Source organism: Clupea harengus, chromosome 14 (assembly GCF_900700415.2).
Source record: "Clupea harengus chromosome 14, Ch_v2.0.2, whole genome shotgun sequence".
NCBI lineage: Eukaryota > Metazoa > Chordata > Actinopteri > Clupeiformes > Clupeidae > Clupea > Clupea harengus.
Window position 1 is genome coordinate 20971081 of NC_045165.1, and position 16029 is coordinate 20987109.

Below are 16029 nucleotides of genomic sequence, written 5' to 3' on the forward strand. Positions count from 1 at the left end.
ATTATGTTTGAATGCGTATCTGGCACAAATACACTGAGAGATGGAGAAAAACAGACTCAGATATTAGAGCCTTGAGCAAGAAGAAGAGAAACACAAAGGGGAGCATAGTCTCGATTTTTAGATTTTTTTATTTCAATAAAAGCGGAATGTAGGCCGTGAGGTAATCACGGCACACAGAGTGACACATTCATGCCATCCCTCTTTTCTCTCTCTTCCTTTCCCCATCCCTCACTCCTTCCCTCCCTGCCTGCCCTCCCCCCTATGCTGTGTCAGTAGTGGTCAAGCCGCCTGGGGGCCTTGGTCGGGAGTCAGTGTGCTGCCACATCTCAGCACAGGCCAGGCGAGGCGAGGCGAGGCGAGCAGGCAGGGGATTTCTCACCGGAGCTGACAAAGGTAGAAGGTCATGAATAAACACGGCAGGCTGGTGCTGTCCACTCTTGTTAGTGGACCCTCTCTCCCCCCTCCCTCTCTCTGGGAGTAGCGCCCCACTCCCCGTGATCCACCCCGCCCCCGCCTCACCCCTGCTGCCATATCCCACTGCTGCCACCATCGCCAGCCCTGCCGCCAGACCAGCCAAGCGGCTGAATCAGCCCATTTAGGACAATATCTGGGGAGACAGCGAGATAGAGAGAAAGAGAGAGGGTTGAACTACTGTGTGTGTGTTTGTGTGTGTGTAAGGTATAGATTGATAGATATAGATAGATGTGTATGTGTGTGTGTGTGTGTGTGTGTGTGTGTGTGTGTTTGTGTGTGTGTGTGTGTGTGTGTAAGGTATAGATTGATAGATATAGATAGATGTGTATGTGCTGCAGTGGCTGCATGGGAAGCGCAGCTTCCCCTTCATTTTGTTTCTGTGAAATGCGTCAGTAAAAATATGTATATGTCAATATTACTCATCGCTGCTGGTTCAAATTAGTGTATTTTGAAGTTAGACCAGGACTGCCATACCGTTTGCTAGTTTAACTTAATTTGCATTTGCGTGAACATCATTGTCTAACTTATGCTTGATTGACCATGATATGCAGTGGAAGCATGGCCTGTTTGCTGATAGGTAGTGTTTAGCCCATGACACACCAGGCAGACGGTTGGCCATCGGTGTGGCCCTAGTTTTTGCAGTGTGTCATGCACCGTTGGCAGTAGGCGGACCCCTGTTGGTGGCTTTTCAGGCAATTGAGAGTGTTGAATCGGTAGCAGAACCACACTCTGATTGGCAGTTCAGATGATTGAACTGAAGTTCCTTCAACATGTGGAACTGAACAGGAAAGTGAGTGAAATTTTTCAAATCTTTACAGTTGTTAGAGTTATATGGCTGTATTCTTTGCGGTGTGTTCAAGTACAACTTTTTGGCCCAGCCTTCATCGCCATTACTTATTTGATGTCAGTTTGGTGTGTCTCTGGCTTTCAGTGACTAGCTGGCTACCTAGCTTACAGAGAATGCAAGGCTAGCTAGCTAACAAAAACTAAGTAGGCTTAATTTAAGTGTACAATGGTCATTTTGTTGAGTTGACTGCCGACACAGATAACATTCAGTTTATGTGGTTATTTTGCTGTTAGGAAATCAGCTCACTGGGTCACTGGGCCTGATCTTCCAATTCATCTTTGAATCCATGCCATCCATTATACCACATTGCAATGTGTGCTCTATATATGTTTTTGTCATACCAATAAAGCTACTGATATGAACTAAGACCTAATTTTCGATTTTCAGCAGTTTTGAGATACTACACAGTCACAGCAGCAAAAGTCACTCAAACTACAAAGAATTTAATTTCACACGAGAGAGAGAGAGAAAGAGAGAGAGAGAGAGAAGCAGAGGGAAAGGCAAGAAAAGAGTGTGAAAGAAGACAGAGGAGTCCAGTCAGACAGCAAAAGAGAGGGTGTGTGTGTGTGTGTGTACTGAGCATGTGCTGAGGGTGGTCCAGGTCCAGGCAGGCAAACACCACACAGTCCTTGTGAAACGGAATGGCCTAGAAAACCAGAGGAGAGGCAGGCACCTCTGCCGGAGAAGAGCAGGGCATCAGCACAGGGCTCTCAGCCTCCACCTGCGCCACTTATTGCTCCTATTACTCTCTGTGCGGAGCCCCACCTGGGTCAAGCCAATGGTGTTTCAGCGGGAGCCCAGGGCACCAGGCGCTACATTAGGGCTATTCTTTTAAGGCTTTTAATGATGACCAAATGGACTCATGGCGTAGTGAAGATGCATGTACATGAGGCACATAGGTAAAATGATAGGGAATGTAATTACAGCTAGTCTATCTGCAATGCATCATGGGAGTGTGTGTGTGTGTGTGTGTGTGTGTGTGTGTGTGTGTGTGTGTGTGTGTGTTTGTGTGTGCGTGTGTGTGGGATGAAAAGCCTGAGGCCAGTGGGACTCCTGGGCTCATTCTCTTTATGGGGTAGTAAAATGAAAATGCTATTACACTTAAGATGCTTCTTCACTCCCCCCCACACACACACCACCACCACCCCACCCCCACAGTTAAAACCCCACATTCAAGACAAATCCAACTCAAATAGCGTGCAAATGCCTCTGAATGGGATCTGACTGCGCAGGGCTGGCTAATGGGATCCCACATGTAGCGCACTCACCGTGGCACCCTACAAAGGGCTACAATTAGGCTTTGAGTACACACAATACACTGAAATATGAGCCTGCCTCATGGCAGCCACTGCACCTGCTGGAGTGGATCACAAATCTACCACGGACTGACGTGAGGAGTGATGTATGGATTAGATGAAATCGGTGTGCGTCTGATTTTTTTATTTCAATAAAAGCGGAATGTAGGCCGTGAGGTAAAATGACAGGATAGTCGTTGAGAACCAAGCAAAAAGATCCACAGTATTTTGGAACAAAGATCACCCACTCTTAGAAACTCACCAAGTCAAAGTGCTGGTGATAAAAGGGTGATATGTAAATGGGTGATATGTAATGCTTAATAGTTGCGAGATGATTATATCTACTGGCATTTCATGGAGGTAGACTTGGCTGGTTGTGCTTAGTTGACACTATAATTCAGATGTGATCGGCTATCATCATGCCCAGGGAGCCCATTGTTTTGCATGGTTTTATTGCATATTGTATATTTTATTATATTGTTTATAAGATACACATCGCACATATTCATAACTATCACATGTTGTATCATTTTCCAAAAAGACTTTTAAGGCCTCTAGAGGCTACAAACACCAGGTTCCTATCAGGATAGCTGTGAATTTGAGATATTGATTTGTATTGAATTGATTTGAAATCAATTTATGTCCAAATTATTTTAAAGAATTTCTAATCCAAATAACTATTCTCCGATTCAGATTTAACCAGTTGATTGACTAACTGGTAAGTAGACCCTCTTGAGATTTTAAATTAGTTCTCTGCATGCTTCTTTTCCTGATTGAAGTCAGTCAAGAAACTGTTTATTTAATTTAATGTAGTTACTGCAACTCATCCCATTAAAGACCCTTTAATAGCATCTTTGATCAGAGTCTGTCAAATTACTGGCAGACATTCACAGGCTACCGAAATATCCTCACAGGCCAGCGAGGCTTCAGATAGTAGAGAAAGCAGTATAGGTACCCAGCCATAGAAGCAGAAGAGTGTGGGCAGGTCTAAAGCCCCATTATTACAGCATCTTCGTGCTCAGTCTCTGCCTAAACATCTACTCTCCAGTCCCTTTCTTCATCCCTTTCTGCTCAACCTTTGGGTCAGTGAATAGTAAAGCACCGTTGCAAATCTAAGACAAAACGCAATGCAGGCAAAACCGGACAGAATTGCTCGTATTTCACTTGTTCACTGGCATTTCCCCATATCTAACCTCTTAATCTCTTTCCACTCCCCCATCTGCACTTGTCACTTACTTGCCTCGAGCAACAGTGGACTACTCCAGCCTCTGCTTCCCCTTTTAAGATGAAATACCAAAGGACCTCGGAGGTGCAGACCGTGTGCTCACCACTACTTCCCATGAGATGAGTATGCCACCATCCTAGTGAGCCAGCCTTTCCCCCCTTTGCACCTTCTCTCCGGGGGCATCTCTCTCTCTCTCCCTATGGATGGCTTTCAGAGCTGGAGAAACTACATGCACATCATTCTCTCCAAAGCGTCCCAAGCCCAGAATACACTTTAACAACTTGCTTCCCGATGCAAACATAAAGCATTTTGCACAAAATCAAAAGCAGAAAACATGAATACTATGTATTAGGCAGCAGCATACCACATTGCAATACATACATACAAAATAACAGGTGATACATAATGCATTGGGTCCCGCCATACATAGAAGAGCACAGAGACGCATGTGTCTGATAACATATTCCATTGGATACACTAGCTCAGACTAATATCACAGATAAGGTATAACAAGTGGAGATGTGGATGGCGACATCTTCAAAGACTGGTATCATCTGATTGAAAAACAGGAACAGGACTCCCTGTGTTTATATACGCCTCAAACAAGTTTCAAAACAATCTTTGCAAAAAGAATAACATTATTTCAACTGTCCATCCAAGAAATCATAGGGTGCTGATTAAGCAATAATAACTACCTCAGGAAATAGAAGGGGACATACAATCTCCTACACAAAACTCCAATTCCATTCTGGCTACAGTCATACAGTTATACTACCCTCCAACTGGATAATTCCAGTCATCAATAGCTGCCGCTGTTGGAATATTACAGTCTGCAGTCTGTTGAGTGCTGTTCCATTTCAACGTCTACTGTAACATCACACAGAAATCAATGTCCTAACATCCAAATAGCATACTACTGCCTTAAGCTGGAGTTTGTTGACACTCACAACACAAACACAAACGTTGTGGCAAAGTGCCCAGATGCTGTCTATAGCAGTCTTTAACAGGCATTAAAGCCCCATTAAGTGAGAATTGGTAGTTTTTGCTACTGAACTCCCCCGAAAGTTACGGAGTGTAGCTCACTTACTTAGCTTACACCACTGTCATAAATACAAATCGCGCTTCGAGACCCCATAACGGACACGTGTATTTGTTGACAAGCTGAAGGACATAGAACTGGCAAAGACAACGGCAGAAGCCAAAGAAGCATGTAGACTGACAAGGTAGAGTAATATCACAAGGAGATGAATACTAACATAACCAATTAATAACAAAAAAAGTTTTCTGCCCATATACATTGTTTTCTAAGTGTTTAAATGTGGTGTATGTGTAATAAAATGTTGTTGGTGACATGCTTAATATACATTGGACAGTGTCATTTATTAGGAGTTAGGTTTACAAGGTTGCAAACTTCAAAGGCTTACTGACATGAGATTGACGAAGACTGATCAAATATTTTGACGTGAGATGAATATATTTAGATGCTAGCCTGAGACAGCACAGGTCGATGACTGGGCATCTGGAAAAACTACAAATCTCTGTGAGACAGATATGACACAAATAAGGTTACAGTCTTCATCGAATTCTTTCATAAATAACATTGGCAGGGATGTTTATGATGAAAACTAGCGGGTCGACAACTTTCCTAACACAGCCAAACATCAAGCAAGTGCAACAGACATAGCAAGACAGCTAATAAGGTATTACTGACTAGTCCAACAGAAAGAAGGCCAGGCCAACTCGGCATCTGACTTGCATCCTTTTGTAACTTTCACAAACGAGTAAAAGCCAGTCCGAGACTTTTGGTCTCTTGCTTGGTTACTCTCTCTTCTTCTCATCCTATCCTCCGATAATGTCTTCCTCGATTTCTTTGTCGTTTCTGCCATGATATCCATGCAGAAAATACTGAGCTATTTTAGCTAGTGCATGGGTGTAGTTGTTGATGCGTGAGGTGGTGCCATAAAGTTTTACTTAGTTATAGCGAAAGGTATCACACACTGTACCCCAAAGTTACGTAGTGCAATTCCAGGTGCACCAGGCATCCTGTGGCAGTGGCACAGATGCCATTGTCCGTATTGTGTACCACCAAAATGATTTTGAAGCTGTTATTTTAAGGTAAAATTGTTGTATAATGTTACTTTAATGCAGTATCATACTACCAATTATATGAGGTCTACTGAATTAGAAGTTTTATCTCAAACTAAACAAAACTATAAACCACAACTTTCAAATGCTGCTCCAAACACAGAATGTGATTAAAAGGCTTTCCCTGTTGCTAATGCTGTAAACAGATGAGACCGAGCTGAATTATCTGTTCATTTCAGGCTGCTTCTGACCACAAATTGCTATCTCATCAGCTCCCATTTGCATTTCACTTTCCCCATGGAGCTCTGTGTCTTATTTGAAAATGCAGCATCAGATTCCTTTAATGTATTTCCAAACACGACATATAGCCACCTGGGAGTCAATGTTCTGTCTCGCCAGCTCCCAATTAATAATGTCATAAAACTTAGCAACAACTATGTGCTCATGCAATGCTGTTGGTGATTAAGTAGCATTTGGCGGCATTAGCAAAGAACCCAAAGTAAGGCCAGTATTCTATAATAGTTATAACAGCTGAAAGCTCTATGTGCAACATCTTACAAAAACCTTGAACAGCTCCAGAAACCCTATGAGTGCATAACATACCTAACAACACGAGTATACAGCTTCTGCAATATATACTCAGTAAAGGACAGTATAAAGGACAGAGGCATGTTAGCTGGGATGACAGGCTTGGCTCTGTTCCAGCACCACTCTGTCATTCACTGACAGGAAACTCTAGTGATGCTCAATGATGCTCTGATTACACCTTATCTCAATGTGAGCTCACCCAAAACGCTACTTTGTGGCCTTTCTTAAACCTCCCTGCCTAATGTAATGGTAAGAGTGATCTTATTATCTTAGGAAAGAAATAAGTACACAGCTTTTTTTGTAACTCAGTCTTCATACTCTTTGCCTCAGTGTGAGGTTAGTATCTTCTGAGCTGCTTGTACTTGGAATGAACAAACCCCAAACAAACCAAACACAAGGCTCTGAATTTCTGTCAGATGAGCAGCAGAGCCCAATGCTTGAAACAAGTGCAAGTTAAACCTCTTTAACAAAGGCTGGAGTGCAGACTTTCATATCACCCATAAAAACAGCCCAGAAAAAAAAAAACATATTTTCTTCTATGAAGTGGATGTTTGTCTGTTTTCCATGTTCTCTCTGCTGCTATTTGTCACCTGACAAAGAGTGAACGTGAAATTGTGGCCAAGCCTTGAAAACTCCGGGAAGACACCATGTCAGCCTGTGGTTGTTTTCATCTCCCTCCCTGCCTTATGGAGCATGGAGCCCGTCTCTGGGTAATGCTTTGATGGCGCTTTGCAACAAACAGCATAGAAACATCTGTGTTTTTAAACATTCTGGGATTCAGACGTTCGGACAAAGAGTCTCTTTTTAGAGAAGATATTCAACTTGCAAGTGAAGTTTCTAAATTCCATGGATAAAACGCAATGGTACCGACAGAAGGGGAGACTTACTTTTGTCTGCCACAAGTGGGCAACCAGTGCCCCAGAGACATAACCTATATCAGTCAGTGGATAGCAGTCATGGAAGAATCAAGAAGAATCTAGAAATAACCCATCTACTGACTTATTACCTCATAGGCTGAAGCAAACCAGATCTGTGGATTAGATAGGACGTGATGTAGAGGCCAGGGGTTGTCCTTAGCAACCGCTAACGCTAACTTTCACCTAATTTCTGGCTCCTGTTGAAATGGGGTAGTAAACTGAAGGATGAGGACGTGGGTTATTTGTATTCAGCAGAAGCGCTTATATTTAGGATTCAAATGACAGAAGCGCACAAATTATTTTGTGAGGGAAGGTACTGTTTCCATGACATTCTTGATTTAGACACCACACACACAGCAAGAGAGAAAAATAAATGTATTTGTTGCTTATTGCATCTACAAATGTTGTTCTATTTAAGACAGCCACCAGCACGAGAAAGGGGCCCCCAACCCAAAGCATAAGCACACCAATGCCCCCCCCCCCCCCTCCTATCTCCAATAGTCTGGTTCTCAAACTGTGAGGAGAGAGAAAGAGCGAGAGAGTAGGGGGGTGGTTCGAAAACACTACAGAGATAAATAAATAACTGCCAAATTTCTCATTTCTAATTCAGCTGCTCATTCAGCTTAACCTCTCCTCTCAGCAATTAAAGCACACGCCACATCCTTCATCCAGCGCACAGCCAGCTAAATAATGCAGCGTGTCCTGGGTGCATCTTTTTATCATGCCAAATGACAGGCATTAGCATATCTCCCTAGTCAATTAAAGCGCTTCGGAATAATCAGGCCATAATTGGGCGAGAGCGGTGGTAATGGCCGAGCCCTGGCGCACACACACCGCACCACGGGGGCTGCCTGGAGTTCATGGAGGCCATGGCACTGCCCAGCTCAGCATTCGCGACTGGGTACGTCTGTGCCCTCAGCCCCCTGCCATCTTCTGCTACAACTAATGAAATCTGCCACACTCACTCTTTTCCTCTTTCTCTCTCTCTCACTCTCTTCCACTCTTGTTTTTCTCTCATCTAACCAATCTATCCTCTTCACGTCTCCTCCGTGCCCTTCTCTATCTTCCCACCAGCTCTCATCCATTCAGGGACCTCCCTCGGTACCTCTCTGTCCCTTTTTTCCCTCGCGCTCAATCTCCTTCTCTTGCTTCTCTCGTTCTCCCTCCTCCTCTCTCTCTCCCTCTTCGTCTATACTGGTATGACTTGATCTACCTCTCCATCTCAGGGCCCCTCGGGCCCTCATCTATTTCTCTTCTTCTCTGCTCTGGCTTCTCATCAAAAACTCTTCCAGTTCTTTCTCTCTCGCCACCTCTGTCTGTCTGTCTCTCTCTCTCTCTCTCCTCCTCTGGTTCCCTGGCGTCAGCATCCACATCTCATTTCCGACTCGCAGCCCCTCGCCTTCTTGCACTCTACTCCCTCTTCTCCTTCAGTGCTCCACATTCTCCTCTCCCTTTTCTCCTTGAGACAGAGAGAGTGAGGAAGACATAGATAGGAGAGAGAGAGAGAGAGAGAGAGAGAGAGAGAGAGAGAGAGAGAGAGAGATGTATCCTCCCCTTTCCTCTCCTCATTCAAATGAAAGCCCTATTTCCCATTCTCTCAACCCTCCCCATTGAGTTTCAGTGTCAGGGGGCTTTATCGCAGTGGCCTTAATCCTGCTCCCTCAGGTCATAACAAGAACTACCTGCACCAGAAGGTCTCATGTCAGTGCTAGATGTTTTTCTGTAGCCTTCATATTGTTTTACATAGGCTTTTCGGGAATGGGTGGGGGGTGATTTGAGCGCACTGACGTCAATCAGCCAACTCGTGCACAAAGGTCTTGAAAGGAAATAGCAGGTTGAGTGTCGGGAAAGGTCCACCACGCCTCCGCCATACGTGTGGCCGTGGCTCATCTCCTCATCACCTCCGTGCGTTACCAGGCTGAGAGGCACGGCAGCGCTGAGGGCCATCTGCTCGGGGTGCCTGAGGGATGTCGGGGCCTTTGTGCCGTGCTTGTAAACACACACTCCACCGAGCATCCGAGAGAGGTTTCAGGTCACTGTCATCTAAGCCCGCTGCTCTGAATCGGAGACGCAGAGGAGCCGGGTGTGTATCAGGTGTGACGAGGAGGAGGTGTGACGAGGAGGAGGGTGTGACGAGGAGGAGGTGTGACGAGGAGGAGGTGTGACGAGGAGGAGGGTGTGACGAGGAGTGCACATGCATGCTCCTATCCCAACTGTGTAGTCACTGTACAGTACATCAAATATGCATCACCCAAATCACACACTCCAATGCTGCGGCGAGCATTTCCAGTTGTGTGCCTTTTTCACCCAAAAAAAAAAAAACCTGGAAAAAACCCTAAAAAAGTCACTCTTTTAAAATGCAGAACAGAGCGCTGTCCTGAATCAAAGCGATGGGTTTTTTGTGTAGTCACCCTATTTCCTAGCGCCTGCAGCGCTGACAACAGAAGCGGGCGCAGAGTCAAAGGACGGGCGCGGCGCGGAGGAGACAATGCCATGGTGTCCACGCCTCGGTAACACGACCAGCGTTAGAGATGGGGCCGTTCACAGGCTGTTCCTTACGCTGGAGGTTCCTTAGAGGGTTTAACAAAAGATTCGGTATCTTTAACCAGGTCTTTTCTATCACATTCACATACTTCACAATCTCTCGCGCTCTCTCTGTCTTGAGAGGGAGGAAGAGAGAAGGAGGCCTCATGAGGGGGGGGGGGGGGGGGGGGCGGTGTAGAGGGGCGGTGGCAGTAAGTGGTAGTAGATCAGGCAGAGGGAACTTCAGAGGTAGACGAGGTTAGTTCCCCTGTGCTGTAACGTCTCCTCTGTTGTGTTTTATCCTCTGCAGATGCTCTGTTTCTTTCTCTCTCTCTCTCTCTATCTCTCTCTCTCTTCCTCACTTTCTTCTCCCTTATGTCCTGCCTTTGCTCACTGGGTTCAATACTGCAGAGTGCTATCTCTCTGGTTTTGGGTCCACACATGTCTTTTCTTAGAGATGAAAGAGTCTAATGATATGTCATTCTAATCCATCTCGAGGTGAGTTGGGGGGAAAAATGAAAGAAAAAGGCAAATAAATAAAAGGAAAAAGAAAAAGGAGGAACAACAACAACAAAAAGCCCCTCTGCCACATGGCCAAGAGAGTTTTGATTTGTTTTTCGATTTAACCTCTAGAGAAAGGACACAATCTATTACCGTTTACCAAGGCAAAGGCGGAAAGATAAAATAAAGAGGGAGAGACAGACAGGGGAGGAAAAAACATTTGTAAAATAAAAGAAAGCGAGGGGAGGCCTTTGAAGATAAGACGCCGCTGCGCAGATGGAACAGTGGCGGACCAGAGGCACTGGTAGCGGCAACATCGGCACGGCAGAAGCTCTGCGCTGAGGCCTGGGAGGAGAACATTGACTTTTGTTTGTGCTCTGTTTTTAAGAGAGCACACCCCCCCCCCCCCCCCCCCCCCCCCCCCCCATACCCGCTCTTCATCCACACTCCTCCTGGGTTGGGCACGTGACTGGCAGTGTGGCGTGGCGATGAGGTATGAATCACTGTCAGAGCTGACACCAATGAAAATTAGACGGCTGCCACGGCTGATTTGATTGGCCGCAACGCAAACGCATCCCTACTCCCCAAGTCCCATCCTGTACACCGCCCCCCCCCCACCACCCCGCCTTACTGGCCGTGTCTCATCGGGCATGCCGGCTGTCACGGCACCCCCCGACGCAATCCATCAGCGCGAGGCCTCTGGATCGATACTGGATTGGTGAGAGCTATCAAATTCTGACCTGCATATCATAATAAATACAGTGCTGGCTGAAATCTATATTGCCTCTGTTGTCTCTCGGTCCCTCGTCATTTCAGCCTTGCTCAGAGGCAGCATCCCTCACCCCCCACACCCCCCCCCTATCATTCCCCTTTCATCTCCGACTCCATCTCTTCAAACTGCATTCTGTGCTTTTAAGAGCTGATGCATGGAGCGCTGGTGTATAGTCAGTGTATGAAGGGACTGAGCCGGAGAGTAAACAGTCATTTCTACATGTGTGCATTTCAAATGGGCTTTTATTAACATTCACTTATTAAAATGGTTTATGTGGGGCTACTGATGTTTCTTTTTCCAAATGCTTAATGGAAAGACGATGTAGGTGGTAAATGGAGGGAGTTTTTGTAAGCACAGAACAGAAGGAGGGAGGGTTAGATAGATGGTGAATCTTTAGAGAATGAAAGAGAGAGAGAGAGAGAGAGAGAGAGAGAGAGAACAACTGTTTGTGAAAAGCAGAACAAAGGCTGCTCTTAATTGGCAATGTTTTGTTTTCATTTCCAGCACGCTCCTCTTTGCCGCCCCCCCCCCCCCCCCCCAACTCTCCCCACTTCTACTTAGCAGTCCGAATGGATGCCCTTGTGCTCTCTCTACCTGCCTCTCTTCCTCTCTTTCTATCTCCCCTTCCTCTCACAGCTTATTTTTTCACAAACTGATTTTCTCTATCCTCCTCTAACTGCTCCTTCACTCTATCTCTGCTTCATCCCTCCTTCCATCCCCTTCTCTCCCTTTGCTCTCTCCTTTTCCTCATCTCTCCCTGCCTCCTTCACTATCCCTCTCTTTCACTCACTCACTCACTCGCTCTATACCCCCCCTCCCTCTTTCTTTCATTAGAACAATTCACCACGGGCTCCGTCAAGCCTACATCTCAAATTGGGATGGAGAGAGCGAAAACACAGAGAGAGAGAGAGAGAGAGAGAGAGAGAGAAGAGAAAAAAACAAAGGGAGGGGTGGTAAGAGGAGGAAAAAATCCCACCAAGCCCTTGGTACGGTGTTTAAAAGACAGCCTTGGTGAAGGCCTCGCTCCCCAGCACCTCCTCTAGAGGGGAGCGAAGGAAGGAAGGAGGGGGGAAAAACCAACTCATTCATCGGAATTCTGTTAACGTAAGGGGTAAGAGAGAGAGAGAGCGAGAGAGAGAGAGAGAGAGAGAGAGACAGAGGGGAGCGGATCGGAGCGCCGGCTTTCGGCGGCAGTCTCCCAGAGCCTTCATTAGCTATGCACAAGACGAACTGCTGACACAAAGTCACAGCGCTCCTCCCCTCGCTCCATCCCTCCGTCCGCTCGCTATCGACGTGCAGGAGTGTACCCCCCCGCCCCCTCCACACTCTCCCTCTCAACATCCCTCTCTTTCCATCTCCCCCTTCGCCCTCCCTCCCGCCCTAACTCTCTCCCTCCCTCCCTCTCTCTCTCAGCCTGCATGCCCACTGCACAGGCAATTACAATTAAGCCGCATCCAGCCTCTGCTGCACCTCCACTCTCAAGAGCAGAGGAGGACCTGAGGACACAGAGGCATTGAGAGACTGTGTGTGTGTGTGTGTGTGTGTGTGTGTGTGTGTGTTTGCTTACTGTATATGCACGTGACTGTGTGTGTGTGTGTGTGTGTGTGTGTGTGACTGTGTGCGCACCCGGAACACACAGGAACGCAAATCACGAACACAATTATACAAAAACAATCAAATTTAACGCAGTAGCGTAAGTGACTGCCATGCCTGGGGAGGGCCCTCTCAAAATGTCATAAAAAACACACACACGTCCTCTGATCATCTCTGTGCAGCCACTGCTATTGTTCCGCTGATAGACATTACAGCACATTCATTAAACAGTACCATTAAAGACTGGCGAAGGAGACAGACCATGGCTAAATGGTGCATTTGGTTCTCTTCAGAACCGCCTTCCCTAAGTAATCTCATACGGCTTCTCATAAATATTCTCTCTGCTATTCATAATGGATGTAGTGTACATTAAATGTAGCACACGCAGTCAAAATGCTGCAGTGGATGCGCTTCCGAGATGTCAGGGATGTTATGAGGAGCAACGTGTTGGAATGCTAAGCCTGGAAACAGCTACAGTAATGCATAGATAAAAGTGCACTTTTCTGCAAGCTATGTGGAATTTAAAACAGAAACAGCCTCTGTCCCTCCAGGAAAGGGAAAAACTGAGACACAGAGAAAGAGAAAGTGTGTGTGTGTGTGTGTGTGTGTGTGTGTGTGTGTGTGTGTGTGTGTGTGTGTGTGTGTAAAAGAGAGAGAGAGGAAAGGTGATAAATAGATAACGCATTAGACTTGCATTAGTGCCAAACACAGTCTGCTGAAGCCAGTCCATTCCTCTTCCCCTCGTCACCCACTGGAAGGAAAGTATGAGTAGTTTATGTTTCATGTGTCTGGTATTTTTAAACCATGGGGCCTTTTGTGCAAAGCCTGTCAGAATCCATTGAGAGTAAACAGGAGGTGACAGCCAAGCCTTGAGAGCCCAGACCCACAGAGATCTGCTGAAGAGATTGGCAAGTCACTGTGTGGCTCAAATGCCAATGAGTGATTGCAGGCAAATCCTCTTCTAAGGACAACCCCTGTAGACACAGATATACTCACAGCGTGCTTTCACAGTGTGGCGTCTATACACTGCAATGAAGTCTTTGATATGCATTGCATATATTATGTGGAGAGCCATACAGACACAAATGTGTATGCATGCATGCATTCACATATTCATATTAAGACACACACACAAACTCACACACACACACACACACACACACACAAACACAACTGCTGTCTTTCAAAGCAGCCATCGCTTTGACAAAATGAGCCCCACGCAGGCTTCCCTGGCACCCCAAGTAGCGGAGATGTCATACCTGAATGGGTGAGCCAATATCAGAGGAGATAAAATCGCCATCAGATGGAGTGATCTGTTCAGACACGAGTGGCATTTGCTGAGGAGAAACACGTGTCTCACTGGCACACACACACACACACAGATGTGTGTTACGGTGCCTCTTCTGCCACCGTTGACGCTGCCATTGCTCAAGGTTCATTCTATAAAAAGTAAGACTAATAGGGTTTCACAGAAGTGTGTTATTAGACTGGAGTAGCAGGAATCTGGGCTATTTGGGTGATGCTCTAGGCTAACTGCTAACACACACACACACACACACACACACACACACACACACACACACACACACACACACACACACACACACACACACACATATACACACACACACACACACCATAAAGATGCTTAAGATGCTTAAGGATATCAAGAAGTGAAATATTTGACAGTGTTTGTCAAACTCAGAACCCAATATATAGGCAGGCTAGATGTCTCTTCCAGAGTTTTTTTTGTGCCTCAGATGGCTAATTAGATAAGATTGAGCGCAGTACCTGTCACCGGCATCACTGGCACCTAAATTGCGGCTAATCTAAACGAGCAGAGCATCTGCCCCGAGACACTCTACTGCCCTTCTCAGGTATGGGACTCGTCTCTTTGTTTATTTCTCCCACTTTCCGCTGCCACCTTCAATACGGACACAGCAATACTGATCACACCATGACTGTCTCGCCTTCATTACTGTGTGGGAGGCCTCCATCCTTTTTTTCTATCACAGGGAGTAAGACATGACAACTTGCTTTGAGAGGAAAATGTGGTGGTGGTGGGGGGGAATTCAATTCTGTCGACCTACTCTGCAGACCGCCAACATACTCCACTCTTCAGCAATGAAGTGGTGAAAACTACAGTCTGAACTTCCATGATGTATCCAAATTAAAGCATAATTCCACGTAACTCTAATCCTTTCCACTCCCCGGAGTCTTAAAAGGCACATGGGGTTGTGTGAGATTATTATGAAATGTGTGACTGGAAGCCCAGTGTGTTGTAGCCATTTAGAATCTGACAGGCACAGGCATATGCCCAACTGCTTTCTGACTGCTGAGCAAGGAATGTCCAGGAGATGGCGCACTGTGAGTCGTGAGCACAGCCAGGCCAGGCAGAGGAGGCAGACTGGACTGAGTCACTCTCACAGACAGTCAGTGCTGGACCAGCCCCCTCCCCTCCCCTTGATTCCACCACCATGATGGGGAAAAGACAGGAAATGTGTTTCCCCTCACAAAAACATACCCAGCCATTCACCAAATTAACTTCAGAAGCAGCAGACAAAAATATCCACAAAAAAAAAACAAGAGCTAGCTGCGACTGAACCCAGAGCATGGAAACTTCTAGGGGATAATGAGGCAATACCAACTCGCGTGCTCAACCCACACATAGTGACAGCTGTATGTTGTTTCGTGGCAAATTCTGTACAATTGAACAGCCAGACGAAGCTCCCAAAGCCACGCCGAGGAACACACAGCGCCTTCATCTGTCTCCTCTGATACCACCCAGTCACACACTTGAGAAGGCGATGAAAACAAAACAGTGTCTTTTTCTCTCTCACTCTCACTCTCCCTCTCCCTCTCTCTCTCTCTCTCTTTCTGTATTAAATGGTCCCTATCTGAAATTCATGGGGGAGTTGTCATACAGATATTGCTCTTCAAAAGGCAGTACTTGCTGTGTTCATTCGCTACGAGCCATGAGAAAGCAGAGCGGTGTAAGAGATCGTGTAAACAGAGGCAAAGGAGAGGAGGCAAAGAAAAAAGAGGAGAGGAGAGGAGAGGAGAGGAGGTGGGAGAGTAAAAGTTATTAAGTGGATGTGAAATGCTGCACAGCCAAAAAGGTTAAGCCTGGAAAAGGAAATTAAAACTTGCATCGCTTTTGGCTTTAAATAGATTTCGTTTCATTACGGCCGCCAGGGCCAGTTAGAGTC

General features: G+C 46.1%; 1 protein-coding gene across 2 annotated transcripts in view; it reads right to left on the reverse strand.

The window, feature by feature from the left end:
• Positions 1 to 16029, reverse strand: part of LOC105895473 (AT-rich interactive domain-containing protein 1B-like) — a 150125-nt gene that overhangs the window by 45249 nt on the left and 88847 nt on the right. The window lies entirely within an intron of this gene.